General features: G+C 28.0%; 1 protein-coding gene across 7 annotated transcripts in view; it reads right to left on the minus strand.

The window, feature by feature from the left end:
• The window catches only part of LOC107455064 (apoptosis-stimulating of p53 protein 1), a 470,765-nt gene that overhangs the window by 78,990 nt on the left and 374,064 nt on the right, over window positions 1–17,711 (minus strand). Inside the window, exon 1 of one of the 7 annotated variants that reach the window (XM_016072477.4) lies at window positions 15,485–15,621. The exons of the other annotated variants lie outside the window; for them this stretch is intronic. The gene's annotated coding sequence lies outside the window, so the exon portion shown is untranslated. Of the gene's footprint in view, window positions 1–15,484; window positions 15,622–17,711 lie in introns of those variants that run through there. 7 annotated transcript variants of the gene reach the window in all.

Genomic DNA, 17,711 nt, shown 5'->3' on the forward strand with positions numbered 1-17,711 from the left:
TTGACACCACAAATTTTCTTCCACCACCACATAAGAAGTTTCCAACGTCATCCATTCCTCAATTTGTGACCCTGAATTAATAGAATACGATACTCGCATTCACACATAGATGGCAACACCATAAAGCTTCTTAAGACAAAAAGTCTAGTATTTTCAATCTATTGCTGTAGGTGAAACAACCAGAAAATCTAATTAAATCTCATTCAACGGTTCATTTGATAAAACACAACTCTACCACAACCTAACTCCAATGCCCATTACCTAATAAAAAAACGGTTTCAAAACCATAAAGGTAAAAAAATGTTTGTTACCGTAAACATTACGCTTAATTAGCTATCGGTTAGTTTACCGTAATTGTAGGTTAAATGAGGTAGGTAATTAATTGTAACGTAATTAGGTAATTACTCAGGGTTGTCACTCAAATCTGAAACAAAAAATCCCTGTATTTTCCCTGTACATATTATGCACAATATATTAAGAGGAAAGAACAATTACTGTGCTCTTGTGTGAGTTATATTGGGCTAACTGTATTTATTAGCTTTAATTGCTGTAAAAACAGCTGAACATACTTAAATAATACTATAGTAAATGAAATAGTTTAGTATGGCTGAAAAATCATGGTTAAATATCCCGCATTGAGTGGTCACCATTTTTTAAAAGACAAAAATAAGAAACAAAATTCCCTGTATTTTCCCAGCTTGTAAAGAAAAAATCAAAATTCCCTGCCTTTTCCCTGTTATTTTAAATCATTTTTAAATCACCTGTATTTTCCAGGTTTTGTCTGTTCTCCCTGCGCAGTGGCAACCCTGTTACTGGAAGTTTATTAAAGGTTGTTTTTCTAAATAGATGGTTAAGGAAAATCTAATGAAAGCGACTGAAGAGCACTAAAATATTCCACCAAAATAGCGTAAGAAAAATAGCAAAACATTAACAAAAACGGCATTCAATAACTAACGAACAAAACACCGTTAAGTGACATAATATAAATAGGTCAACAAGACATTACTAGAAATGACAGTTATGGGTCAAATAAGCAATAGAGTGTCATACAACTCATCAAAATCAATATTAATTATTGTTGGAATAACTACGACTTGTTATATTCTCAGAAAAGTCGGTTCAACTTTTAACCATAATATCCACACCTTGAACTAATACGAGAAATTAATACGTGAAATTAATACGTGAAATTTTACTATAACCATAATAAAGTGTTAAAGTGATATTCATAATATCAACACATTGAACTAATACGAGAAATTAATACGTGAAAATTTACTATAACCATAATAAAGTGTTAAAGTGATATTCATAATATCAACACCTTGAACTAATATGAGAAATTAATACGCGAAAATTTACAATAACCATAATAAAGTGTTAAAGTGAACCGCGATTACAGATTACCATCAAATTTAGGAGTGATAATGTGAGTTTAAAATTTCATTTAAGTTTGCAGTAAATTCGAACGATAAAACTAAACTATCCCAAATTTCAATAGTGTTACTTTTAACTATCACAAACTCATTTAGACGTAAATTAAACAACTATTCATAATAATTTGATTAGTAAATGAGATTTTATTGGCTAAATTTATAAATATAGTTAGTAAATAGATATTTAGTATTACAAATTTCTTATTTTAACATATATTTTTAATGTATAAACATAATTTCTTATGTCTATTATACGTACAGAACATATATTCATATGAACATACAATTAGTTCATATAAGAAGTTACATTACGATATAATCTAATTCTATTTAATGTTGTATCTTTCATACTCTTGTTATTAAGATATATAAGGAATAAAAAATATTTAGCATTACAGATTTCTCATTTTAACATATATTTTTCATGTATGAACATAATTTCTTTTGTCTATTATACGTACAGAACATATATTCATATGAACACACAATTAGTTCATATAAGAAGTTACATTACGATATAATCTAATTCTATTTAATGTTGTATCTTTCATACTCTTGTTATTAAGATATATAAGGAATAAAAAATATTTAGCATTACAGATTTCTCATTTTAACATATATTTTTCATGTATGAACATAATTTCTTTTGTCTATTATACGTACAGAACATATATTCATATGAACACACAATTAGTTCATATAAGAAGTTACATTACGATATAATCTAATTCTATTTAATGTTGTATCTTTTATACTCTTGCTTTTAAGATATATAAGGAATAAAAAAATGAATTCAACTACTTTACTATCCTAAATAGAATCTAATGAAAGATATTTTGAGTCAAATTGCCTGTTTAAATTATTCACATGTTTATCTCAACACGCATATATTCGTTCGTAAGATTTTAAATCTTTTCAACTTAAACTATCCCAAGCATTCTTAAATGTTTACTAAAACAGAATTCAGTTACATTTCTTCCACAAGCAATATCAAATTTGCATAAAAATTGCTTGCTTAAATTCATTATAAGCTCTAATGAACGCATATTCATATAAATATTCGTAAGTACAACTTGAAGTCTTTTAACTTAACTTATCACTGAACATCAAAGCATGTTTACTAAAAATGAAAAACCGAATTGAATAAAAATTTTTTTTGATAAACAATATAAAATAGAAAATATTTTGCATCCAAATTGCTTGCTTAAATTATAAGTTTTTATGAGCACATATTACAAAAATATTTGTACTTAAAATTTGAAATCTTTTAAGCTAAATTATCACGAGCATTTTTAATGTTTGCTAAGAATAAAAAACTCAATTAAGTTACATTCCTCCGATTAAGTGACAAACATTTTGCATCAAAATTAGCAGCTTTATCTATCCACTTGTTCATCTGCACACACATTCACATAAACAATCGTATATAAAATTTTACATTTTTTAAATTAAATTATCACAAGCATCTTTAGTGTATACTAAAAATAAAAAAACGAATTCAGTTATATTTCTTCGATAAACAATATCAAATGAAGAATATATTGCATCAAAATTACCTGGTTTAAGTATTCACTTTGTTTACCCGAACACATATTTACATAAGCATTCGTACGTAGAATTTAAATTCTTTAAATTTAAATTATCACAAGCATCTTCAAATCATTCATAAGTAATTTCATAAGTAATAAATGATTCATAAACTCTGATGCTGTTGTTGTTTTTGTCGTATGCCATTAAGGCAAAGGGGAGCGCTTCTTGATTTCTAGTGGAGCCATTTATGGTCAAGAATTCGACTTAACCATACACACATGTCACAATTCATTTATAGGGCGGACCCATTCATACATTCATTCATTTACCCACAGATCGTAATTTTGACGATTCATAAACTCTTATGAACACAGATTCGCATAAATGTTCGTACGCAAAAGTTGACATTTTCAAATTAATTTATCAAAAGCGTCTTTAATGTTTACCAAAAATGAAAAAAGAATTCAATTACATTATTTCGATAAACAATATCAAATGATAAATATATTGCATTAAAATTACCTGCTATTCACTTAGTAGTAATCTAAACACACTTTCACAATTACATAACCATTCATGCGAAACATTTAAAATCTTCTAACTTAAATTATCACATGCCTCTTTAATGCTTACTAAAATGTAAAACTGAATTCAGTTACTTATCTTAGATAAACTATATCAAATGGAAAATATTTGCATCAAAATTGCTTGGTAAAATAATTCATATATTCTAATTAACACATATTCACATAAACATCCATACACAAAATCTTGCATTTTCAATTACTGCTGAATGCCGCAGTGTCTTTTAACAATGCACAACAATCAACAACTAACTTTACCGCACTTCGCAAACTATTCAATTCTTCGATAACAGACGTCCTTTCACAAGCAGCTATCGCTCACCCACCAGAGTGAGAACTTGGAACAACTGAAACTTAACGTCAAGATTTTGATATATGATCATGCCTTTTCACAAGTGTTGGAAATCGATAGACGCGAGTTAAAAGGATTCATAAGAGGACTTCTGCATTTAAATGAATGCCCCGTTCTAAAGTGAAAATGGAGTTATTTTTAAACAGATTTCATCTTCAAGAGGTCTTTAAATATTCCTTCTTCAACAGGGGATTCTATTTATTTTCTTAATGGAATAACTTGTTCACGAACCATGAATGAATGGTGGTTAATGTGAACACATCAATGACGACGCAAGAGGACAGATCATTCACTCAAACGGTTAATTGAGTTTTAGAAATTTAAATTAATGTTTAATTGAAAAATACATAGCTTAATCTTTGAATACATTTTCAGTAAAGAGAAAAAGTAAAATAACTAAGTCTCTATATTGATAAACGAACTGTTTGTAAATATAATGTATTTTTCTTCTCTCTCTCTCTCTCTCTCTCTCTCTCTATATATATATATATATATATATATATGAAAGGGTAGCAGTCATGGTGAGTGATGTTAGGCCACGCAGATAGCAGTTGGAAGGCAAAAAATATTTTATTAGCTTCACATAGTATATTTAAGACATTTTCTAGCAAAGGCGGAGCTCCAAATCGCACTCAAAAACTGTGTGCTCAAGTTTTTATCTTAGGGAAAGTAGCAAAGGAATTTCCTTCTATTTTGTTATATTTGAGGGGAAAAGGGAAGTCCCAAGGATTAGTATTGGTTTATGAAAGAGATCGCGCGTTCCCACACAAAGCAAGGGAAATATGTCCTGCTCTTAATTAAATGCATAGTTGAGCCAAAAATAGATTTAAGAACAGGATGTGGCTTTTAAAAGTGTGAGAAAGTATTTCAAATAGAATAATTAATTAGGAATAAAGTAGGAGTTGTTTCATAGCAAAGAAACTAACATAAAAAGATTAATAAAAGCTTTTTATGTTACATATATATATATATATATATATATATATATATATATATATATATATATATATATATATATATATATATATAACAGGGCTACATCCCTGTTATCATTGTTGTATTCATCTTTAATAATGCAGTCAAAAGCCATAATATGTTATAAAAAGGTTTATTTAAAGTTAGGCTGGTGGTTATAACAGTTCACATCCCCACTCCACAAGGGAGGGGGTGTGGACAAATATCCGGATGGTTCCGGCAGATGTTTATTGGAACATGTTATTCAGCAAGAGACATGCGAAAACCTTCGCTCCCACATTAAATAGTACAGAGATTGGTGTAATTAGGTTCCAGTCGTACATACCTTTGTAACTCTACGCATTATGGAAAATCATTTAATGCTTCCTAATATGGAAGTGAAAGAGGGACAAGATTCTAAAAATAACTCCTTCTTTGAAATATAAATCCAATTATAATTCAATGGTATGTTTTCAGCCTTGAATTCCCAAAATAGAATATCTCTACGCTTACTCTTTAACAAAGGCATTTTATGAAACCGAAAAAGTTTTATGGTTTTATTAATTCAAAAGTATTTATAATTTTTGTATTACATATATATACATAAATCACAAAACATGCGCCCTAGAGAATTTGTTTTCTTTTTAATTTCTTTAGAGGTGTTAAATAAGTTATTTTGTGTAATTTGTAAGGAAATCATAAACAAAATAAATAAAAAAAATTACTTGATTAGCTTATATGGTGAACTTGTGCAGAAAAATAATAGAAATATTTTTTAAAAAATATTGGCCAAATTGAACAAAAACGAAATAAGATAGCTAAATTATCTCTTATACGTGTTAAATATCTCTTACATATGTTACGCAACATGTTAAGCAATATTTCTACAGAAAGAGACAGTCAGTAGCTTATAAAGTATAAAAAATACTGAAAAACCAAGAAAAAAAATCATAAAACTTTTTTAAGAGCCATTTCGTTTACGTTTTTTTTTTAATTTCATTTTTATATAAATATGCATATTTTATTATGCATTTCAATTTTGCTTTTTTCATTTATAGTTGAAGTATTTCAACTTTTACGTAATAAAAAAAACCACGCAGATTGGTTAACAAAAAAAATTTTTAAATTATAAGTTGTATACTCATTTATATTTGAAAAAGTATATATGTATGCATGCATAAAGTAATAAATGCTTTGTGTGCAAATTTTAACTTTTTTTAAAATTCTTTTTGGTGTATTTAAATCACTAAAAAAATAAATACTAACTAAAACTAAAAAAATAACTAAACTAAAAAAATAAATAAATAACTAAAACAAATAAATAGATAACTAATAGATAATAATAGACTAATAGAAAATAAATAGATAACTAAAAAAATAAATAAATTTTTGCACTAAAAAAATAATACAAATTGGTAAATAAAAAAACGTATTGAGATGCATGCTTATTTTATACATTTATTCATGCCCAATTCAATTTAATCTAACGAAATAAATATTGTAAAGTTGGCGACAAAATAATCTTGTTCTCAAAGATCTTAACAGTCTTCTTTTTCTAGTCGAGCTTTTAAAATAACAAGAAAGTTAAAAACAGTTTTTAAATAAATGATAAGCAATTTCTAAGTAAGCATTTTTCATTACTTCTTTTCCAGCGTTTAAATGGCAAACATACATATAAAATAAATCTAAAAAATTCTAACTCTTGTTTTAAACAGATGGTTTTAAAAGTTAATTCAAACGTTATATCCCAAAAAACACAACTAAAAAACATAATTCAGAGACATAAAAGCAAGGAGAGAAAAGGTTTTAAGCTTCAACTTGTGTTAAATATCGGATGCTATAATCCTCTTTTCTTATAAGGGGAAGAGGGGAGAGAGAAAACCTAATTTCCGCTTGGTAAAAAAATTTCATCTTTAATCTCAAGTAAAATGAAACTCAAACGGAAACAAGTGCAATCGAAAATGAAGGTATCCGGTGGCATTAAAGGTAACGATTTTTTTTCGACTTTCGAAGATGTAAGTTTCCAATTGTAGAAAAAATGTGTTTGATTCGATCTGAAAAACTTCAATTACGAAGGAATGTTCGCTGACGTTTACGGCTGTTAGACTGACGTAAAAAGTTTGAGTCGTGGAAATATTACTTTTGCGTTTGAAACAGCTGCGATTCGATTTATGGTGAATGGGAAAAGATAAGTATTTTTATGCAATTTGTCTTCTAAAATGGGAATGAAAGTTATGCATTAGTTTGATGTTGAATATATTTAAATTTGAATAGTTTTACAGCATTTGAGTAAATAAGGATTAATTAAATGTTTGTGATTTTAGAATTTACAATTAATTGGATCAACAATAATTTAAAAACTCTCTATATCTCAATAATGACGGACCTTTTGAAAAAAAATGAACGAATTATCAAATTACTAAAATTCGAAACAAGTTACAAAATTTGCCAACAGGTGTCACTGTTAACTGAAAAAAAAACGGCTAAACCAAGTTTTCAAAAATAACTACAACATGAAGCAGCAATGAGATTACCAATCATCCTTATAAATATATTTTATGAAATGGCTTGGCATGCAAAATACATTATCTAATAGTTCTCCCACACAACAGTGCTATCTGTTGGCGAAGTTTGTAACTAATTTCGAAGCTTGGTGTAGTTAAAACTGGTTTCTAAAGCAGAACTAAACATATTCTCCTTCATTTTCTGGAGACATGGAGGAAGTAAAATAAAACTCAAACGGAAACAAATTCAATCAAAAATAAAGGTATCAGGAGGCATAAAAATAAAAAAAATTTCAAACAAGTAAGTCTCCGATAAAGAAAAAAATGTGTTGGATTCGATCTGGAATACTTTAATTATGAAGAAATGAGCACTAACGGTAAGATAGATTTATACTTTTTGAAAAGTGGAAATATTACTTCTGCATTTAAAACCACAACGTTTTGATTTATGGTTTATTTTTATGCAATTTGCCATTGTTTAGAGTTAGATAAATTGAGATTTTGAATAATTTACAGCAATTGAGAAAATTGTGTGAATCTTCATTATTGTACAAAAGCTGAATAATAAGGATTCATTGCTCATTTAGATTAAGCAATGTCTTACCATAAAGGTACTAAAAGAAAGCAATGTTCGTTTTAATTAAGAATTTTCTTAATGATCCACAACTTCTTATAAATCTAGTCAACCAATTTAAACATTGCTTGAAAAATTCTAAAACAAATTTCACAAACAAAAGCTGTAACGAAGTGTTCCAACTCAATTCCAAGCAAGCATTATTACTAATATTTTTCCTAGTAGTTCTTACAGAAAAACTAAATGAAAGTTAATAAAATGCACCATTATTATCTTCCAGTACTTTCTGCAAGGCAATGTTCTCATAAATTAACCATAAATCAATAAGTCCATAACCTCTTACAAATCTACCAAAACCAAACAACCTTCAATAGAACTAAGGCACCTGCTAGAAAACTCAAGAAAATCATATAAGCAGCAGAGGAACACCGGAAACCATGAGTTCAATCGATTTATAACTCTCTTCCTTAGGACTGTTGCTTCTAATATCGTGTGCTCTGCTTCGGTCAGCTATCCAGAACTTTATTTACAGTTCTTTTGTTCGAATTTCGAAGGAAATAATAGCTTGTCACGGATGACTTTTGATATAGAGAAAGGTAAGGGGGAAGAATCTATTTTCTGTAAAGTATTTAACGTATTGATCTCGGATTTGGAGAAGCAAAAGCAGTTGAGCTATTGCTGTGGATATTAAAAAAAAAAAAAAGGCTTTCACGGTTCGAGAGTTCTAATGGAGTAAAAGATTTTAAGATTTATTTGCCACGATGTGGAAAATATAAAAACTAAAAATAGCAACAAAAGAAAAATCGGAAATAAAATCTAATAATTTCTTTCAAAGGTTTGTTCTGTAGAGTTCGTTTTTAAGTTGATTAGATTACAAAACAACTGATAAACATTAAAAAAATATAGAACATGATTAAAAGGTTCTAAGATTTACAGGAAACGTAATAGCTGTATATTAAGGATAAGTATGTATTATATAAAGTTGTATATTAAGTATTATATTAAGCTGTATATTAAGTAGCAATGCTAAATATATAGCTTAATATAATACTTAAGACAGCATCGAATCATAGTTTTGAGTATCAGCAACGGTATATGTTTTATACGCATTGAAAAAAAAATCTAATAACAAAACAGAAAAAAAGGAAACACCCGTAGTTTTTAATACTCGTTAGAAAAGAAAAAACAATACCAAATTTATCAACTAATATAGTAGAATTTTTATAAATAAACAAAAGGTTTGTTGATTGCTAGTTGATTTAAAATGTATTCACTCGGCTTAAATATTTTTTAGAAGCGTTTAAAATTTTTTCAGCATAACAACATGTACCCATGAAGTTCACGTACAACATTTGAATCTAATATTTTTTTGCAGGTCCTAGTCGACACAATAATTTCGCCGACACAATCGCTTCGCCGACACCATCACTTCGCTGATAATACACGTCACCGAAACGATCGTATCACCGACATGATAAATCCAATTTTGATTTTGTTTAAATTTTGATTATATTTTTTCCATTTTCTTTAACAGATCAATTTTTTTAAGTTTTTCATATTAAAATTGTGGCAACACTAAATCTGGCAGGTTGATTAAATTTTAGCTCGGAATTAAATGGCGACATGGTCTGTAATTACTAGTTTAATTCCTATGAAGCATCTAATAGTAACATCAAATATTTCTTCTGATTACTTTTTGGGAATATCATATTCAACGTGTATACCTAATTGCGAATTTAGTGTTCCGAAGAAATATTTTAAAGTAGATATTGAGCAGTATTTCACGGTTTTAGAGCAAAAAACTTTCATTTGAAGCTTCAAGTTTTCAAAATAATAATACCTAGAATCTTTTAATTAGAAATTAGATTTGATTTTAGTTCAAAAAATAAAAAACGCAAAATACAATTAACAATTTTGTTAATGTATTTGCGCTATTGTAACCGCTGCTAAAAATAAATCATGTAATCAAAAATTATTCTTCGAAGGAAATGAACTATCGTGCTACTTAGGGAAAAATAACTGTTAGGAAAGCCATTCGGAAAACACCCATGAATAGTAAAGGCACGATAGTAGCAATTTTATGCGACCATACTTATTTTACTTAAAATGGTTAATGAAATTTATAGCAGCAATAGTAAAATTTTTTATTATTCTACTTACATTTGAAGATTAGCACTAATTATATAAAGTTAAATATTTATTCTTTTTACCAAGCTTACCATTTAATACAAGAAAATTCTTTAAATAATGCACGCCAGTGAACATTTAAATTTTAATTCGCAGTTTAGCGTGATAAAATTACTTTTAAATGTGTTTAGCGTGAATAAGTTACTATAAATGAAATTATCGTGCTAGCAAATAGTTCAGAGTAATAACGCTGATCTTCCTAACACAATTAATATTGCGGATATTATTAGGATAGGATTAATACTGCGATCTGCTTGGGTATTTAGTGTTTTGAAGAAATTTTCGGAAAATAATTGTAGCATTTTTTTTTTCGGTTTTAGAAAAAGTTAATAGAAGCAGCAATTTTTCATTTGAAACTAGATTTTTTTTTTTGGTGTTCTAGTAGTAAATTTGCTCTACCTGGAGTAATAATTAAAAATCAAAATTATTTTTAAACCAGCACAAATAATTTATCAATGATGCAAATTTCAGCAATTTCTTTTACTTTTGTAACTAGGTTAGGAATAGATAAGTATTGGAGAAGTCACATCATTTTTCAAAGTTTTCTGAAATGGTACGACACTGTAAAATATTACAGTATTTAGTACCAGTATCATTGGATGTATCATTCTTAAAATCCATTTTTCCGTACAATAAACGCTAATGTAAATTCCATTTTTACCGTCAAATATCAAGCCGTAATTTTTACAGCATTATTTATTTAATTGGAGTGATTCAGTGACGATAATTAATACTGTAAAAAAATGGTCTACCAGATTTTTTGTTTCATAACATGTTCGGGTAAAAATGGTTTTTACCGGAATTTGATCCGCAATTCTGTACAGTGGTGCACTTCTGAAATATTTCACTTAAACTTGTAAATTTGTACTATCTATAAAATGTGAAAGAAGTTCAAGTTTCTTTTCCAATGTTCCCCCAAAAGACACAGAGAAATTGTACTAACTATACATATTTTGTACTAACTATAAACATAAATTTTACTAACCATAGAATGTGAAAGAAGTTCAAAGTAGGTTTCATTTCCAATGTTCCCCCAAAAGACACAGAGAAAATTGTACTAACTATACATATTTTGTACTAACTATAAATAAAAATTTGTACTCAGGGGTCTGTCCAGACATTTTGTGAAAGGTCCGTTTTTCATGAAATTGTGAAAAAATTACTCACATTCTTTCAACTAGGGTCCGCTTTTATGAATTTGTGCAAATAGGGTCCGTTATAGCAAAAAAATTAAACTTTTTCAAGGAGTTTTTAAATTGTAAAGACATACAAGATTATGCTCAACACTGTAAAATTATAATTAAAAAAAAAATAAACAGCAATTGCAACTACTCAATTAGAGACGCAACATACAAATATTTGGTATTTAGCCTATACTGCTGAACGCAGAATATTAATTTCGGACGAATAATGGAAGAATCGTCTGCCGAAGACAAAACTTAAATCGTTTACATCCATCTTTCTTGTTTTCTGCCCTGGAAAGGGTTTATTCGATTAACAAAATAATAATGAAGATAAACAAATTTGTAAAAGGTCCGATTAAAAGAAAAATCATTTTGTGAAGGGTCCGTTTTTATGAAAAGATATTTACGGACCCAAATTTCTTCTAAACAGTCCCCTGATAACTATAAAATGTGAAAGAAATTCAAAGTAAGTTTCTTTTCCAATGTTCCCCCAAAAGACACAGAGAAATTCCTTAAATGCTGCACGCCAGCGTACATTTAATCTTAATTCTCAGCATAGCGTGATGAAGTTACTTTTAAATCAATTCTACAAATGAAGTTATCGTGCCAGCAGAAGCTTTGGCTTAATAACGCTGAAGTTATCATCCAAATACATTCTCTGCAGCTTGAAGGGGTTCAGACTGATCTGTTTGTGAGTTTAATCCTTCCTAATCTTTTCTCTCGTTCGCATCAACTCAAGTGAGATAAAAACTAACGCCTCTTAGCACTAAGCCTCTCCGAATTAGTAGCCAGGTGTTGTGTCTTAATAGAAATTCACAATTTCAGTTTCGACTAGTTTATTAGTCACGAGTTTCTTGTAAGCTGTGGTATATATTGGATAATTTAATTTTAAGAGCATGGTTTTTCGCCACCGCTTTTAATTAAAAGCCTTGGAGGTTAACCGTGGTGCTGAGTTTTGTTTTGTTTTCATGAGAAATTTTCGAACGTGTTAGGAATTAAGAACATTAAAGAGGAAACTTAAATTCCTGCACATATTAAATTGAGGCAAAAGGAAAAGTTTCTGGAATTGGAAGAAAAAGTAAAATTACAAATAACCGTAATTTGTTTAAACGAATAAAGAATTTTCTTCGTTTCGAAGAAAATTATGTTTCTACAACGAAGAAGATAAAATAATATTTTTTTACGGTCATGGCGTTTTATCTCTGTTTTGGTTAGGAAGTTATTATACATGTATATATTGGTTTATATTATTATTATTTTAAAACAAAAATTATTCGATATATGGATGACGACAGACGATTTTATTTTTGTAATTTAATGCAAAAAACAAACTAGTCTCTTTAGCACAATATATATATATATATATATATATATATATATATATATATATATATATATATATATATATATATATATATATATATATATATATATACATACATATATATATATATATATATATATATATATATATATATATATATATATATATATATATATATATATAAAATAAAAATAAAAAAATATATATAAAAAAAAAACAACATTTTATTTAAAAAAAAAATGGAATGTTAATTAAAAAACCGGAAAAAAGCCGGGAAAAAAAAGATATAATCTTTTCCTCAGCCCACACGATTATATCCGCAAAACAGAGTGCCTTCTGATATATATATATATATATATAAAATCTTTTCATCAGCACTCTTTTTTGTGGACATAATCGTGTGGGCTGATAAAAAGATTATATCTTTTATTTTCCAGATTTTTTTTTTAAAAAATTATCCTTTTTTTCTCCCCCCCCCCAGTTGTTTGTTATTATTATTATTACTATTTTTCTTTTCCCCCCTTTTTTTATATGTCTGCAATTTTCCTTTTATATTCATTTTGAACTTATCTTATGAGTTCTGTTTACTTGCAGCTTATGCGCAATAAAAGAATCTTATTGTTTTTCTTAATTTTCTTCGTGTTTTTTTGTATTTATTTATTTTGCTATATATATATATATATATATATATATATATATATATATATATATATATATATATATATATATATATATATATATATATATATATATATATATATATTTAAGGCCAAAAAATTGATTAAAATTCTTCCTGTTTGATCTTTAAACATATGTCATACTTTATTAAACATCCATTAAAGAAATGTTTAATAACGTAAAATTAAATTCTATTCGAAATAAATCTCAACCTTTGAGTACAAATTCAGAAAGACTGTTTTGAAGGAAGAGAAAATGAAAATTTTCATTAGAGTTTATTCTCAGAATGCAATTAGAAAGAATCGTTCAAATTACCAATTTTACTTCTTCTCCGCCATCTGTATTTCAATCAAATTTAAAAGCTTAGAGGGAGGGGGACAACTATTACTTAACTTTAAAACAGGTAGAGTGGAATTGAAAAGAACAGTTAACTGAAAATTGTGATTGAATTAGTTAACTCACATTCAGAAATATATGTGAATGAATAAATAATGAGAATTAAATAGAATTCCGTAAATGAATATGAAGTCTTAAAGTATATTTTAATTAAAGAATCTAAATTATTTCGAATAATACAATCGTGGCGTGATAAGAATTTAAAAGCTAACTGTTATATGAAACTGCAGTTTATGTCTAATTGACTTAGTTTGTTTTAAAACAGTGAAAGTATATATAAGTACAAAGCCTATATGTTAGTATAAAAAAAATCATATTCAAATACACTGTAAAAAATTACAGCAAAACGTACTGGCACCCTGAGTGCAGCATCCGCAAAATCAGTTTTACCATAAATATAATTTTACCGTAAAATTGTATATCGTATTTTTTACAGTAATATTTATTTAATTACAGTGATTCTGTGATTTTATAAATGTAAATATTACTGTATAAAAATTACAGAATATCAGGTTTTCCTTCATCCGTAAAATTTTACGATAAAAAGCATTTTGAGTGCCGATAACTTTTTATACCATACTTTGATTCCGAATTTTTACAGTGTAGATTGGCTGCCTGCAACTGATCACATGGTTGTGCATGGAGAATTAACAATACAACTTTATGACTTAGTTATTTTATAAAGAATCAGGTTTAATTGGATACCTGCAAGTGACGTCAAACGTGTGCGTCGAACTTGATTGGCTTACGCAAATGTGACGTTGCTTGCAAGTATCCAATAGGCTAAATACCAAATCTAGCTACACTTTAAATAGCTAGCAACAAAAAATATAAATATGTAAGAAGGATATGCATTCTACTAAGTACTAAGTTAGATATTAAGATCATAACTGATTTTATTTGATAGTATAATATTATGGAAATAAGAATAATAATAATAAAATTATCGGTATTTATGTATCGTATGAGCACTCAAAAGTTTAGCTCAGTGTCGAGGGAGACATACCCACAATTGTAGAATGAGATTCTAAATTTGTAAAACTAAAAAAAAAACGTAACGCTACCCTATAATATACAGCAGATAAAAATCGATATTTTGGTTGTCTATACGATATAATTTAAAATAAAATGCTAAAGAAAAAGAAATAGCACATCTTTTTGATGAAGAAAAAATATATAATTTTTCAAATAACAATGTATTGAATAAACTCTGAAAAGGACATGCATTTATAAAATATTGCATAAGTAGGGTTCGAGATTTAAGAAATTTTTTATCAGTTACAAATTTCGAAACTTATCATGAAATTCAGCTCCTTCATTTTCTGTTGATGAATCCACTAAAATCAAAATATGAAGTAGACTAGACACCACTACAGACTTGTAATTTCAATTTTCGGACATAAAACCTAATTTTAAGACCAGTATTGATAAACCGATACGTTGAAACATTTTTATACTTCATACAATCATTAAATATTTTCAAAATAATTAATAAAATTTCAATCATTAAATATTTTTAAAATAATAAATAGTTCTTTGACTAACATATTCACAATTGCTAATGAAATTTAATAATTAAGTCTAGGATAAATCATTTAGGGTTCTGTAGTCGAAAAAATTTGGAAACCGCTGCTATATGCTATAACATTGAAAAAAGGAAAAAGAGGGCGCAAAAAGACGATTTGTTTTGAATTTTTTTTAAAAAAAAAAAGGATTCAACACTATCAAACTCTCAACTAAAAAAGTTCTGCAATTTGTCAACCTTAATCACAAGTACATACCAGAAAGGTCTGTCAGATGCGTCTCAAATCAAGGATCATAAATCTTTTACAAGAATATCATCTAAAAGCTTTTTCCCACTTGAAACCACTTGATCGGATTTTCTCCCATCCTAGGTGGCAGTCACTAGATACTTTGAAGTCATGTTCCTCTGGAAGTCACTAGTCATAACTTTTTCATCTATTAGAGGGGGATAATATCCAGATGACTCTTTCAACAGCTAAGAGCTGCCGCTCTACGAAATCCATTTTCCCTATCTGGAAAGGCAGAGGCCCTTCTAATGTTTGTCATCGACAGGGTGATAAGAGGCTAACAAATCCCCTTGAGACACGCATATAAGATGGTGCAGACGGTACTCTTTTATAGAATTTTTTTTTCTATTCTAAAGCAATTATATGAGAGGCCGGTAAAGCCACATAAATAATAAAGTATATTGGCAGAAAAGATGAGGACAAAAGTGTTTACCAGATATGGTAACTCATAAAAATAATCTGCCAAGATTTTATTACCACATTACTTTTAAGATTGTTTTTATGTGGGTCAATGCAAAAATACTCTGACTAAAATGGTAAGGTAGGAGCCACCAGAATTTGGTAAAATTTACCGTGATTCTGGCTCTATGGAAAACAAAAAAGCTTGATAATTTTTACCGCTTTGGTAATGAGTTTCGTAATATTAACAATAAAATATGGTTTTATAATATGTGATAAAATTTGACATATTAGGTAAAATTTGCCGATTTCATAATGATAGCTTAGAGCATGGCTTAAAGCCATTTATTCAATTACTTTTCTTTTCAGTTTCGTATTTTTAACTAAATGTTGGTAATAGGAAGAATAATTTTAAATTTCAGAATTTCCGGTAAACCATTACAACATGAACTGAAAAATTACTAAATGAATGGTTTAAATACCATACGTTTTTGTTTTATGAATCAAATTACGTTTATTTCTTTTTTGTTATTACCTGACAGTAAGGTACTTTTACCAGAATTTTTTTTGTCTGTGTAAGAAGCATCTGTTTCCAAGACAATAAAGTGATTTATTACTCTTATAATTCAACGAAATAAGAGAATTACTATTAGTATTATACATACCAGATTTATATCATGTATTTTCAATATATTTTCCAGGCATCCTCCGGTAAATGCTTATAAAAAATTTGAGACAAAATATAAGATGGGTTCATAGAACAAACTGTACCGATTTTCCAGTTTATCATTGATAAGGCAGTAAGATTCCAATGAATCTCCCTTATAGGCACGCATGATGAGGTTATGATACAGAAAGTACTTTATATAAGATTTTTTAATGCAAATACTGAAATAATTACCTGAAATGATGGTTAAGTTATGGTTACATTAAAAAAAAGATGATGGCGAAAGTATTTATCCGTTATGGTAAGTCATAAAGTTTTACTACTAAAAAAAAAGAGTTATTCTTTTATAAACAAATAACTATTAAATTTTGTAAATAAATGTTAAAAGTGTAATGCAGTCATTTAGTTATCTGATGAAGAAACATTTTTGGCCAATCGCGTTAGTTGGAATTCAGCATATATACGCATACACGATATTTCAATTTTCAATTGATAGGGCAGTACTATCAATTGAACTACTATCAGTACTATCAATAAAAAAACTAACGAATCCGTTTTACTGCTTTCAAATAAAATTAAGTAATGATATTGTAATATCAGAATTTAATATTTTATCTATTTGAGTTAATTCAGCGATGACACTGCAATCTTATCACTTTTGACAATTACCTCCTTCCTAAAAGGAGTCAGTTATCGTTCTGACCAACAACGAGCAAGGTTGTCCGGCCTAAGATTGTTTGTTTATATCGTGTTCTCCTACTTCGTAATAAAAGTTGTTAAGTTTTATTTTATAATTTCTTCAAGAAGTCCATATCATTCCAACCCCAGTTACTACAGATACAAATGATATCTGGGAATTTTAGAATATATATCAACACCTGATACTTATTATAGAATTAATAAAATATCACAAGTAGTATTACTAAAATATCTAATAATAATGTATAGTTAAGAATTTGGCATTTCAGGTATAATGCAATTATCATTATTACAAACCAATTCTTGTTTGTATATATCACAAGTAGTATTACAGAAATATCTAATAATAATGAAGAGTAAAGAATTTGGCAATTCAGGTATAATGCAATTATCATTATTACAAACCAATTCTTGTTTGTATATATCACAAGT

This window comes from Parasteatoda tepidariorum, chromosome 10 (genome assembly GCF_982258835.1).
Source record: "Parasteatoda tepidariorum strain Cologne lab strain chromosome 10, Ptep-v5.0, whole genome shotgun sequence".
Classification (NCBI taxonomy): domain Eukaryota; kingdom Metazoa; phylum Arthropoda; class Arachnida; order Araneae; family Theridiidae; genus Parasteatoda; species Parasteatoda tepidariorum.